At 30.7% G+C, this 15,111-nt stretch overlaps 1 protein-coding gene across 1 annotated transcript in view; it reads left to right on the forward strand.

Moving 5' to 3' along the window:
• The first annotated feature begins 559 nt into the window (after window positions 1-559).
• LOC139513388 (secretin receptor-like) overlaps window positions 560-15,111 on the forward strand; it is a 49,661-nt gene continuing 35,109 nt past the window's right edge. The window contains exon 1 of the mRNA XM_071301809.1: window positions 560-615. The gene's annotated coding sequence lies outside the window, so the exon portion shown is untranslated. The remainder of the gene's footprint in view (window positions 616-15,111) is intronic.

Raw genomic sequence — 15,111 nt, forward strand, 5'->3', positions numbered from 1 at the left:
GTAGTTTGTGTTAAAACATGTTTTTTGTTTTCTATTTATAAATAATAATCTGATGTCCTATACTTGTTTTGAATATAAAAACTTTCCCTGTTTTACAAATATCCGTACCATGCGTGAACAGCTGAAGTAACAGACGATCGGACATACTATTTGTCTCCCTGGATACACGAAGAAAATAGTTTTAATCACACACGTATCTTTTCAGTTGAAATAATGGTATCTTTTAATTTGTACACGTATCTTTTCAGTTGAAATAATGGTATACTTTATTTGTCTTGGTTTGTTTTAGCTGTGGAAAAAATGCTATAATGCAGGATTATCACACTTTTTTACACACGTTTTGTCGAAGATCTTTAAGTTTAATCATGTACTCGTCCTTTTCTGTTTTTTTCTAATGTGTGTTTTAATATGCTGTATACAAACAATACTGTAAATAAAACCATCTTATACACTTTTATACTGTTTTATTTTGCTAAGGCGGAGTATAAAACACATACCAGATAAGTTTGTTTGTATAAAATTCTTCCTCAAATTGATTATATAATAACAGTAGCTATACTCAAGTTATTGACACGGAAAGTTTTATACTTTTTTATTTAAACATATCTGTATCATGTAAGTACATATTTTCGATCTATTGTTGTTAAAAATAACATGTTAATCTTTTTGAAAACTTGTCTATAGTTTTATTACACTAAGGTACAAAATGTCTACGATAGAATTGAAACTTTCTATAAATGACACATATTTTTTCCTTAATCGCAAGACAAGACAGTGTACAGTACACACGAGAGTTTGATAAATGAAGATAATTTAATTTCCTCGATAAAGATAAAATTAAGAAAATACCACGACGTTTTGTGTTAAAGGTTGAGAACTTTATAGTAATTATTGATTCCAGGGAGTATGATCAATGCTAAAAGATTAATATTCACTGGTAGAATTTAAACACGTTAGACAAACTGTCAAGAATTTATGTCATCTTCTGGTTCGCTTTGACCTTGAACCTGACTTAACCTTAAAAGGAAAACATAGACTGTAAAAATATGTTTTATCTTGTATCGCTATGTTATAGGTAGATATTACATACTCTATATTCAAGAAAAGTCCTTAATATAACTTAATAAATAAGATTATTTTTATTTTATTTTGAATTTAAAGAAAGTGCAATTGAATATTATGTAATATTGTGAACAATTTAAGTACTTAATAAAAAAAGTAACTTCTAAAAAACAATCTTAAGTGTATTGATATACTAATATATTTTGTTATACTGAATTAACTTTTACAATTATCACTTTGATTTATATTGTTTTTATTTGCTCAAATACCAGATAATAAACAGAATATGTTTCAATAGTAATAAAATATTTCAAATATTTTATCGAACCATTCACAGTTGGTTTTGAATAATAAGGTTTCTAAAACTTTGCTTTGGACACGCTATCTATTTTTAAGATAGTTTCTTAAATAGTTTGCGTTTTAGCCTTTTTAGCTCATGTGAGCTTATGCCATCACTTGGCGTCCGTTGTCTGTCGTTGTCGTCTTTTTTTTGCAGTCTTTTGTAAATATTATTAAAGTTTAAGATAAACTGTAAATAGCAAAATTGTTCAGTGAAGAAAGATTTACAAAGAACAATTTTACACAATTTGTTTAACATGGTTTCTAATTTTAAAACATCTTCATTTAAAACTATCTGAACAAATTAAAACAAAATTAAGATGAATGAATTTTTTGTTATTTAAAATAAAGTTTGTGTTTTATTTTCTGTATCCAAAAAACATTGCCACCATGGCTAAAACAAAACAAAACCAAAAAATGCAGTTTTTAACTTATATCTAAACAAGAATGTGTCCATAGTACACGGATGTCCTACGCGCTCTATCATTTGCAATGTTCAGTTGACCGCGAAATTGCCGGTAATTTGGCATTGAAATTAGAAAGATCATATCATAGTAAACAGGTGTACTTAGTTTCAAGTTGATTGGACTTCAATTTCCTCAAACACTACCTTGACAAACAAATTTAACCTCAAGTGGGACAGACGGATGACCGGGCGAACGAACGGACGAAAGGACGAACGCACTGATAAGTGTCTTTTTGGTAAGTCTTTTCTGTGACTAGCTATTGTTAGTTATGTGTGGTTTTTTTTTTGTTTTAAATGTTGGGTTCATTTGTATGTTTTGTAGTTCAAAGTGACTTCATATACGACTATTAACAAAATGTTTTTAAAAATAAGATGGTCATTAGGCAAATTATGCGGTATATGTAACATAAGTGTAATAAAAAGGTACAGATAAATAATTATGAAAACAAATATTTCAAATATTTCCTGTGCTTTAGTTGAAACTTTTTTGGTCAAAATAAACAATTACATATGTTATATTACTAATTCGTTTGTGGCCAGTAAACTAGAAACATTGATTACTGTGTTTATATATAGTAACACTGATATATAGTAATGAGAATTTATAGTATTTCATATGTACCATGAATTACTTATATTTATTTAATACCAGTCACACTACTTAATGCCACCCGTCTTATTTTAATATGAATTCCATTGTTTCATAGTTTTCAATATATACTTATATGACTTACAAAAGTTAAAGATAACGATATTAATATTCATTTCACACTAGGTTTCGATAGTAGAACTAAATCACAATGAGAAGACCATTTAAATATGTTGAATAGTCTAGATTTTATATTCTAAGCGTGTGTAGTACCGTAAAACTTCAACATGTGTAACATTAGACTATTTGTGTCTTTCTATGAAACAAAGCTTTTTGGAAATTTGGAAAAAAAACTTCACAATTTTACTCCGAACTGCATGACATAACGAGGTTAGTCAAGAACTATACGATAAATGTATTTTAAAAAGAGTACATTCCTCTCTGTAGAGATTTATTATACTTTGAATTACTGCATAATAGGGTCTTCGATAGGATGTAGAATCCTCTTTTTTATAAATGTAAAGTAATGTGTGTTTGTTTAATCCATATTGGGTAGAGGTATAAAGGGAGGGTTGAGATCTCGCAAAACATGTTTAACTTCGCCGCATTTGTGTGCCTGTCACAAATCAGGAACCTCTGATCTTAGTTTTCTGCTCTTTGGTCGGCTTGTTTTCTCTTTGACAAATTCACAGTTTCCATTCTCAATTTTACGTATACGTGCTTAATAAAAACATTAGTTTTCAATTAGGATGTGATATATATTTCGTTAATAATAAGAGATTTATAGGTGTAGTGAAACTTCAAAATCCAATGTTTGTATTTCTGAAATAATATGATTACGAAAACCTTGACTAGATATTTTACCATTCAATATTTATCCATAACTCATGTTTATGGAAATCGTAAATGACACTAAAATATGTACAAAGAAAAAGAGTTGGAAAATGTATTACTTTAAAAAAGAAAAAGAAAACAAAAGTCATCTTCTTAAGGAAAATTAAAATAAGGGAAAAAAATAAAAAACGTCTCTTTTGTAGTGATATTTTGTTTTGAATTTGCCTGTATGAAAATAGCATACAAAAGTACATTATATGAAGAAAATCAGTTTTGTTACAACATCGAAAATCATTAAAAAATTAATCCATGACAAAAGTTGTGCAATTTGTTGCGAGTAATTAATTTTGATTAATTGTGACAAACCATTAATACATGTAATCAAATTGAAGTGAATTGATCACTTAATAAAAAGAAACCCACGTAATATACCAGCTTGACAGATTGAAGGAAAAAAACAAAACATCGATCATTGTTTTCCTTTAAAAATAACATCAAGAAAAACGAGCGCCACTCTCCTTGGGATTTTTAAAAGAATGGCTTGTTTTACATCAATACGACCTTTGTTTTATGAAGTTGTAGATGGCATAAAGGCGTATTGCTGATTGTTAATGGCCATACAGTGACCCATAGTTGTTTACTTCCACGTGGTTTGGTCTCTTATAGAGATTTTTCTCATTAAAAAGTATATCGCGTCTTCTTATTTTTGTATGATATTAACTTGACTTGTATGGGTTTCTGGGCATAGAAGAGATACATATTTTCCTTGATAACATTCTTATGAAAATGAATAGAATTTGATGAGTTTACCAACTCTTATGTCATTTTTTGCATGAAGGTATGAGCTATAATTTGATAATGTAAACACTGCTGCTCCTTTGATCAAGAATGATTAAGTTTTCAAGGGGTATGGTTGGTCAAAACTTTTCAAAATTAGAATAAGCGTTATGTTTTTGTATTTGTGCATCAAAACTGTTCTATATATTTAATGCTTAGAAGACATGATAACAGTTTTATACTGAGAATGTTTATGCATTTGTTTATCAATTTGGTCCCTCTCTCTCTCTCTTCTGTTCATGTTCATTAATTGTTTATTAGATCATGCATGTAAATTATCGTGTTATACATTGGTTTTTGCAAATAACTTATTGGAACGTTTTCAAGTTCATAACACTGAAGAGTGGAAAGTTTTAAAGCCTGATAGGGTTTGACAGAAATGAACAAGTAAGGGGACTATTTTATTTCAACATCCGCTGTATCTTGTTAACATGCAATTAGTTTTTGATATGTCGACAAGTTTTGCAGTTGTAGGTAGCATTGCATAATATGCAAAGTCAATAATTAACCTCTTATCAAATCTGAACTTTTTAAAATTATTAATTTTTTTATTTTCTATCAATTTTATTTAGATTAAAAGAAAATTTCTGAATAATACTCATTTGTTATTTTACTTTATCCGGAAACGGGATGTATTTAACGCGGATAGAGATGTAATTAACGTCTTGTATATTAAGTTTATTGTCACTGAATACGAGAACACAAGCTTATCAATCAAGAATTCCCTATCAAAAGTTAAAGTCGTCATTTCGAAAACTATACTGTAAAAAGTCGATCAAATGTCTCTGTCAGTTAATGACAACATTATCTGTTCTCAAATGTGATGCATTCAACATTTTTTTCAAGAAAGTGACGTATTTTGGATTTCCAGTCGCTCAACAAAATTGATGTACAAATTCAGAACAGATTCTTGTACTTTTGAAGTATCAGAAAACAACTATGAATACAAGTAGATATTGTGTAAACGTCAATGGTATAACATTATGACGTCCTCAAATCTTATTATCGATGTCCCAATCTAGTAGTTTGCATACAACAACGTCATCAATTTTACTGGAAGACCGTGCTTTTTTTAGAAATTCCAAGAATCAATAAATACAGAATTTCAAAGCAGATAAGAATACAAGAAACGGTTAGGTCCTATTAGGATATCAAGATATGATGTACAGAGTTGATGTATATGCCATACAATACAGGCGTAATCAATGAGTAGAACAATAAAATGCAAACAAAGAAAGATTCAAAAGACAAAGCCTTGAAGGAACGATTACAATCGTCGCTTACTAGATGTTTAACAACAGTAAAATATATGTCTTGATTAGACATTTAAAAATGTATATAACAATACATACATAAACATCTTTATGATTATACTCAGGGTAACGTTGAAATATGTTTCGGCATGAATACAGTTATTTTTTTTTACTTTTCTACATTGGTTAGAGGTATAGGGGGAGGGTTGAGATCTCTCAAACATGTTTAACCCCGCCGCATTTTTGCGCCTGTCCCAAGTCAGGAGCCTCTGGCCTTTGTTAGTCTTGTATTATTTTAATTTTAGTTTCTTGTGACAATTTGGAAATTAGTATGGCGTTCATTATCACTGGACTAGTATACATTTGTTTAGGGCCAGCTGAAAGACGCTTCCGGGTGCGGGAATGTCTCGCTACATTGAAGACCTGTTGGTGACCCTCTGCTGTTGTTTTTTATTTGGTCGGGTTGTTGTCTCTTTGACACATTCCCCATTTCCTTTCTCAATTTTATTATTCAGTAATATGGGTTTTGGATAGTTGTCGTTTGTTGATTTGGTTCATAAGTGTTTTTCGTTATCGTTTTTATATTGGATTTCTCGTTTGAATGGTTTAAAACATGTCATATGGGGGCCCTTTATAGCTTGCTGTTTGGTGTAAGCCAAAACTCCATTTTTGAAGAACGTACTTTGACTTATAATTGTTTACTTTAAAATTAACGAATTTTTACTTGCGTGAGAGCTCCAGAGTTGTCTCACTGGCACTTATACCACATCTTCTTATATCTATTTGGAGTTAATGAATATTGTTTTCAACAACCATGCTATCAAACACATCCAGCTGGAATAAACCAAAATCATTTCTTACATTCAAAATAACATTCACATTAAATATTATTTACATTTATTTGCAAAGCCGAATTTGAGCCGTCTTCAATGTAAAAAACTATGTAGGTCACATCATTTTGTGCTAGTGTTATAGGGTAGGTAAATAGCTATCTGACCATTGGTACATCTGAGTAAAATTCACAATAAGCTTTGCTTTAAATTCATGTAAATCCTCAGTGAATAAGTTTAGTACAGAAATAATTGATATAAAAGTAGCGTCATTTATCCAATGAAATCAATGAGATAAAATTGACGATAACCAGTTTCTGATTGAAGACCAAATTGCAAGTGACAAACGTATTTGTGTAATGTTAACATCGTCAAGTAAAACGGACACTTTGTAACACCGTATCATTCTGATCTTAATTTCAAGTTATCTCTTAGAATTACTAACAAGCATGCCTATTCTTATTTCTAATGCTAGCCATGCGATGTTAGGTTACATCTAGTAAGCAAGGGATCAGAAAGTGTCTTAAATCATGTTGAAAGCTAGACAAAAAATGTTCAAAGATACCTAAGGTGATAAGACACGTCAATCAGAAAGAGACGACTGCAATGAAATTCGAAAAAGGCAATAACAATAAATCAATAAATTGCTTCGAACCCCAGTACAAGGAAAACCCCAGAAAATTCTAAAAAGTAGGACAATATGTACTTTTTTTTACTATTATTGTTAACCATAAAATAAATCTACTTTTCTGTTATTATTTGATAAATTGGAGACTAACTAAGAAGATTAAACAAAAACCACAGATTTCATAAGTCCGATTGCAATAATTATTTAATGATAAAGATGTTAAATCAAGCTTCGTTAGCAGTCAGCATAAATCTTTACATGGGATTAAATGTACCAAATACGACTCAATCTTGAAATAGCTAAGATTTATTACGAAATCAAACTTATACTTCCGTTGTAACACTCGTATCTTATGGCATTGATTTACTTTCTGTAAAATCGTAGTTTATAAGGTTTGAACATATAGAATTTTTTTTTTATCTAATTTGAACATGCATCATAATTCATTTTGCTTGTATACTCCTCAACAGTAACATCAATGCTTATGTATATTCTAACTGTGATCTGCATTTAATAATTGACGTTTCTTTTGCACTCATCTTTTTAGCTCACCTGGCCCGAAGGGCCAAGTGAGCTTTTCTCATCACTTTGCGTCCGGCGTCCGTCGTCGTTAACTTTTACAAAAATCTTCTCCTCTGAAACAACTGGGCTGAATTAATCCAAACTTGGCCACAATCATCTTTGGAGTATCTAGTTTAAAAAATGTGTGGCGTGACCCGGCTAACCAACCAAGATGGCCACCATGGCTAAAAATAGAACATAGAGGTGAAATGCAGTTTTTGACTTATAACTCAAAAACCAAAGCATTTAAAGCAAATCTGACATGGCTTAAATTGTTTATCAGGTCAAAATCCATCTGCCCTAACATTTTCAGACAAATCGGACAACCTGTTTTTGGGTTGCTGCCCCCGAATTAGTAATTTTAAGGAAATTTTGTAGATTTTGGTTATTATCTTGAATATTATTATAGATAGAGATAAACTGTAAACAGCAATAATGTTCAGCAAAATAAGATCTAAATATATCATGACAACATGACCAAAACTGTCAATTGACCCCTTAAGGAGTTATTGCCCTATATAGTCAATTGTTAACAATTTTCATAAATTGTTGTTAATTATTGTTAATTTTTAGAAAATATTTTCCACTGTAATTACTGGGCCAAGTTCATTATAGATAGAGATAATTATAGCAACAAGAATGTTCAGTAAAGAAAGATCTACAAACACATTACCATCACCAAAACACAATTTTGTCATGAATTTATCTGTGTCCATTTTTAATATGCACATATACCAAGGTGAGCGACACAGGCTCTTGAGAGCCTCTAGTTTCATAGCTATTCGTTATATGTAATCATAAATGTTGCAGTACACGTATCAGCTCCCCCGATTTCTAATTACACCTATACTGGTGTTAAATTTTGCATTTCGTAGGGAATCATACACATTTCCAAATTTATGGTTTGAATCAAAGTTTGTTTTACTGCATTTAACTTCAGAATCTACAAAAAGATATAAAATAAGGGATGGTGGTATGATTGTACATACGAAAACCATCCAACATAGTCTATATGTGGTAGACGTTATCAGCTACTAGTATATGGATATAAGTTTGTTCCAATTGTGAATGGTATCTTCATGTTCTGATTCTGATTATTATGATTTTGTTTGAAATTTTAGTCATCCATTAACAAGTGTAGAATTACACTGCTATGAGTATCATTGGTTTAAAGTGACAACGTTGAAACCTATAAATGTAAGGGTGAATTTAAATGATAAAAGATTAAGTAAAATCGTTGATTTCTGCAGATATCCTGCATAATTACTTAAATCATTAGTGATTATTCAATTCTTTAAACTGACCAGTGATTCTACATATTAAAAATTAAAGTATAATCTTACAAAGAAGTTTTGGGGTTATAAATATCACAAAGATGCTTTGTTTTGTTTGCTAAAACTAAATCTTCTGTATTCATTACCCTTTTTTAAAGGGGACAATTTTCATTCCCTGTCATTAACAAATCTAAAGTGGACAGCTTTTCCAGGGAAATGCTGATGAACCACATTAAAATTAATCATAAATTAAATACCAACATTTCAATGATAGTGATAATTGCAAATGTATACAATGAATTGTTTTGTTTCTTCATAACAGGTCAAAAGCAAGAGATGACTTTGAAGTGACTGATTCACTCTTTTAACACCTGCTAATGAACACCTTTTTCTCTCACCAACATTCGATAAGATCAGAGGTTATTTTTAAAATTGATGATGCAAAAAATATAACAACACACAACTGATTTAGTCATTCAATTTAGTTTGTGAAAATAATAATTTGTGTAAGAGAGTGTTGAGCCTAACACTTTGAGTTTATGTTTATGAAGATGTTTAAATCACATTTTAAACAATCAATTACACTGTCTTATCATGAATGTATAATCCCCTGCATTATTTTTAGATAATTATATGCATATTTCCTGAAAATTGTATTATCATAATCAACGTTTTAAGTGATTAGACATAATCCCTTAAATTGCAGCAATTTTATATAATCCCAAATCATACAATTTCTGTCGATTTTGTTTTATATAAGGCCAATGGGCGTGTTTTATTTTATTTACATGTACACGGTCAATGGGTGTGGTCTTTGTCAAATATACGATTAGTGGTAGATATAATTATCATTTTGACATGCTTTTAGACAAAAACTATCACTTTGTTTATCAGTTGTTATCCATTCGTTTGATGCGATTGAGCTTTTGATTTTGCCATTTTCGTTTGGAATTTTCCTTGGAGTTCAGCATTTTTGTGATTTAATTATGTCATATAGACGCTTACTTTTTCATTGCTAATACTTTGATATTCTGTTTAATGTTATTGTCAAAAGGTTTTCATCTACATTTCCAATATAAAGATAGTCAATAAAATAAATTCGTTACACAATATCATATTGACCTAATACGATATATACGGACCAGTTAGCTCTAAATAGAGCTCAACATTCGCTTACTCTCTTCTAATATGGTAATTAATGAAACCGTATACATGATAATAGGTCACTATATATAGTTAGCAAGCACACTGTAACTATAACAATATTAGCAGGTTACGTAGTTTCATTTTGCTTTCGGTAAAAAAGAGCATTATCTGTGTCAAAATACTATTATAAGCTACAAAGTGTTCTAGTGACCTTCTACGATATAATAAATAGATGTATATAGGAGGTTAGATAAAATTTATTACTGTTTAAATGTATTAGTTATGATGATTTTGTTACCTATTTAACTGTTCATTTTAAGATATGCGCTTTTCTCTACTGGTTTTATTGGATATTATTGTGAGTGGTTTTTTAATGTCTACAAAAGTAACATATAAGGAATTAGATATCAAAATCTTGTTTTACCGTGCCATATACTTATATGGATGTTCAAAGTTTGGTACTTCGTCCGTTGTTGTTTCATGTAATCTCTTTATGTGCTGATAGAATTTGGTGTCGATGGTAGATCTTTGTCAGTTTCGGTAAATTACTTGATGTTAAGAAGACTCCATTCGTTAGTAACAGTTCATGATATTATAAAGACGTCACTCTGTCTATAATATTTGAAAAGTTTGTGTTGGCCCCTAAATGTCTTTTGGTTATTTGTATCTCATTGACGTCTACACAAATCTCAATTTATTCATTCTAATAACATCTATAGAAGATTACAGGATGAAACAATTTATATTATAAACTGTCAGGTATTACATCAAAGTCAATCATAACAGTATGTGCGCTCAATACATAAACATGTATTTAATTTGACCCAAACGGCTCAGTGCCAATGTTTGGAAAGTACATCAGGTACTATGCAACCAAACTGATTTTACAACGTATGGCCATTAATCGTATACACTCAACTTAAGATACCTTAGTTGCAACCTTAATTTCAGTATAATTTTAATTATTTTTGATGCCCCTAGATATCTTCTCCGTCTTAAAATACATCTCTATTGTAGTTCAACTTATATTTTGGGACTATAGTCTCATTGACTTTTAAACTAGGTTAAATACATAATTTTCTACATAAGTCAATGCCTGTACTTAGTCAGAAATATGATTTTCTGTTTTTTTGTCATTTGCTTAGGGACTTTCCGGTTATAACTTTCCTCGGAGTTCGGTATGTTTGTTATTTTACTTTTTAACTCACACGAAATTTTTTATTTCAAATTTCTATTGATACAGATTTAAAATGTAGCATATAGAGTAGGTATGGCTATTTGGATCATTGGTACCAGTCTTATCACACGAACATGTTGTCTCAAACAACTGAAATTCTTTAAAATTTGTATTTGAAGATTTTATATTAAAGGGAAACTTCGCAAAAAAAATGAAAATTTTATATTATGTTTATTTGATATAAATAATCATATATTCATTAAAATTATTGTTCAATTCTTCAAGATAAGTGATTAAAATTAAAATTAAAATCCCACTATCACTTCTCAACTTATCGCCATTTTGACGGCATCTCCAATACAAATTGTCACGTGATGAGTATATTTGAATAAAATATCTGAATACCACAAATCCAAAAAACAAGCATGGCATATCGTATATTCAGTATTAAAATGACTTGTCAAGCGTACGGATGTTCAACTCGGAGTTCACATGGCATAAGCTTATACACTTTCCCAGATCCTGCAAAAAAGAAAGAGTTGTACCAGACGTGGATGATTAACCTAACATAACACCAACCAGCTTCACTCACAACAAGTTCAAGAAAGTGTGTGCAGACCATTTTGAAGCATCTTGTTTCGATGGAAATTTGATAGTAATTTTATGATTTTTTTCTCATGAATGTTTTTATTGCTATTTCGTTCCAAGCCTGGTTGAAAGGAAATTGTCAGATTAATATAGTTCTGACAGTATTTCTGCATTCATGCATTATTAACAGATTTTGTTGTTTACAAGTAGAAGTTTAGTACACGGAGAAAAAGTCAAAGACAAAAAGTCACAACAAATTTGTTGATAATTGTTGAATATATACAGGAAAAAAATCTTCAAATATTATATTATTTATTACCTTTATTACATTTTATTAAGTTTATGAACTTGTTTACAAGCCTTATTTGATTTCAATCAGGTAAAGGATATATATTTCTAGGGACAATGAAGCCATTTAAGGTACCTATAGCCACTTTGGCATTTTGATTTTATAACAATTATTTGATGTCATTGATATTTATTTAATAAATAAAACTTGCTGTAAAAATAATATTTCAAGAACAAACCAAAAAAGAATTAATTAATTTACGTTTTCTCGTTTAAAGCAAAATAAACTCGAAACTGAATTATGACGTTTTTTTTCTGTGACTTTCTGTCGTAAATTCACAAGTTCAATGAAGTATATATTTTTTAGGTACAAAAAAACTTATGTATACATAAAAAATTACGTAAAACATTAAAAGGGTCATTTGTTTAATATAATAATAGTTTAAAAATAAGACTTTATTTACATGTATAATTACAGATGCTGTTTACCCCCCCCCCCCCTTTTTCCTTTTCCATATTGTGCCATATTTAAAGGTTGAAGAGGTGATAGGTAGATGGGAGCATATGTCTTCCCCGATTCGTGTGGAAACTTAATAGATCTTACCGCCCCCTTGTTATGCTTTATAGCTGTCTACTAGGTCAACGCAGTTGCGTAGTCCTACAAGTTAAGGCTAAGCAGTTTCGGGATATAAAATGTCGACAGCTAGGCTAACGAAATTTGTAATGATTAATGGTCAATCGTAGGAGTATTTTTTCTTCTTAAATTTAGGATAACAAGATAGTAGATAGGAATACATCTAGGTAAACGGACAGAAAGTCACAGGACAAAAAGTCACAGGACATAAAGTCACAAATTTGATAGGACAAAAAGTCACAGGACAAAAAGTCACAAATAATTTGTTGACAATTCTTTGAATTTATAAGAGAAATATTTTGAAATATTTACTTTTTAATACATATATTCATATTAAAGTTTAGGAAATGTGTCATTATACTTGATAAATCAAGATTTATTTAATTTTAATCAGGCAAAAGATATATTTCTTGGCACCATGAAGCCATTTAAGTGCCAAACCACTTTGACATTTTGTTTTTTTAACAATTATTTGATCATCTTTGATATTTTTTTAAATAAATTTTGTTAACAAAGTTGGTTTATATACAATAGTTCAAGAAAAATACAAAAATATTTTTGTAGAAATAAGTGGTTTTTATTCAAAGAAAATAATCAGAAAAAATGAATTGTGACTTTTTGTCCTGTGACTTTTTGTCCGTGACTTTTTGTCTGTGACTTTTTGTCCTGTGACTTTCTGTCCTACATTCTACATCTAGTGGGGCGGACACTAATTTGGAAGTTGTAAAGGCTTTAGACTTTTCGAAATGCTTGCCCCCAAAAAAAGTCTTTTATCTGTAATAGATTTTATTCATTTCGGGTACTTCTATATGAAAACCGACGATCTTTTGCCAGAGGTCGTGTATTAGTGTCACATTCAGGTATTCTAGTGACTTCCTGCGGGCTAATAAACTGGTGACATTACGCAATTCAGGTACATGCATCGCTTCCCAGCTGTTTGACCCAGGTGTGCACAGGTAAAAGTGCCATCGAAAATGCTGTCCGGTGTATTATACATCCTGTAAACAATGTATGTCCCTAACCTAATTGAAATACACAAAGCCGTCCAAACATGAAATTAAGAGTTTAAAATTTATATCTACAGGCTGATTAATTCTGACATGTGCAAAGACAGAAATAATAAGACCGTTAATTATTAATTTTGACTTCGGTTTCAAAATTCATGTGTAGAAGATTATCTAGTACTGTACCATGTAAAATGATTTTTTTTTTTCAAATTTTTTTCGGGGGCGGATCCATCCATATTAAAGGGGGGGTTCTAACTATATGTCCCACTTCAAATGCATTGATCGGCCAAGAAAAAAACGGGGGTTCCAACACCAGAAACCACTCCCCCTGGATCCGCCAATGCTTTTGTAAACAATAACTTACATAATGTTTTGTCAGCTTGTTTTATTTGCTTATCAAATGTTTCATTTAAGTTATGTGGTCTTGAGTTGTGATGAACAAATTAAGAAAGAAAAAAACATACTGCATCATTTTACAACATTGAATTTGTTTGGAGTAAATCCTAGAGAATTTAACCGAGAGATTATGGATGACTATCTTTCATACTTTCTTGTCCTATTTCCGATATAAGCGGGCGCATTTACGAAATATTTTGCCTATTAGAAAATTTGCGTTTACTTGTATGTGAAGAGACAAGCATGCGCATTTATGACACGAAGATGATACTTAGTTCGTGGCTGTCTCTAGAACGTGCGGTAATCGTTTGTCTTCTTGTACATGTACATTCAATTATTTAAAGGAGTTGTCATTTTTATCAATATAAGATTTTGAGAACACTAAAACACTACCGCGAAATCGCTGGCATTTCAAGCTTTTAAGCTGTTGTAGGATGATTTATTGTAAAAGATTTTATGTCTGGAGAAAAGGTATCAAAAGCCCTCTCCATTTTTGCCAAAGTCCGTTATTTGTTTCCTTTTCTGTTAAATTCCATTATTTTCGAGTATCTGACACTAGACCACAATAACTCTTCCCTTTGCTACAATGGATTTCTTGGTAAAAGTAAAATTAAATTTTTAAAAATGCACCCCTTCCAACATGAAATTTAGGGGGAGGGTTGGGATCCCGCTAACATGTTTAACCCCGCCACATTATTTATGTATGTGCCTGTCCCAAGTCAGGAGCCTGTAATTCAGTGGTTGTCGTTTGTGTATGTGTTACATATTTGATTTTCGTTCATTTTTTTTACATAAATAAGGTCGTTAGTTTTCTCGTTTGAATTGTTTTACATTGTCTTATCGAGGCCTTTTATAGCTGACTATGCGGTATGGGCTTTGCTCATTGTTGAAGGCCGTACGGTGACCTATAGTTGTTAATGTCTGTGTCATTTTGGTCTTTTGTGGATAGTTGTCTAATTGGCAATCTTACCACATCTTCTTTTTTTTTTTTTATAGTAACTGCTTATAGATTATAGACCATCATTATTCTCATAAAATATGCTTCTAGGACAATCCATCAGTGCTTTTTCTTTTGTAGTAGCATGATACATTTCCAATATTCAGTTTCATGGTCTTGTTTGTAAAAATGCAGAAGGTACCAAAACAGATAGTCATATTCGATCCTATTCAGTATTAAAAAACACACTGACAACGTCATAGCA

This window comes from Mytilus edulis, chromosome 2 (assembly GCF_963676685.1).
Source record: "Mytilus edulis chromosome 2, xbMytEdul2.2, whole genome shotgun sequence".
NCBI classification, from domain to species: Eukaryota; Metazoa; Mollusca; class Bivalvia; order Mytilida; family Mytilidae; genus Mytilus; species Mytilus edulis.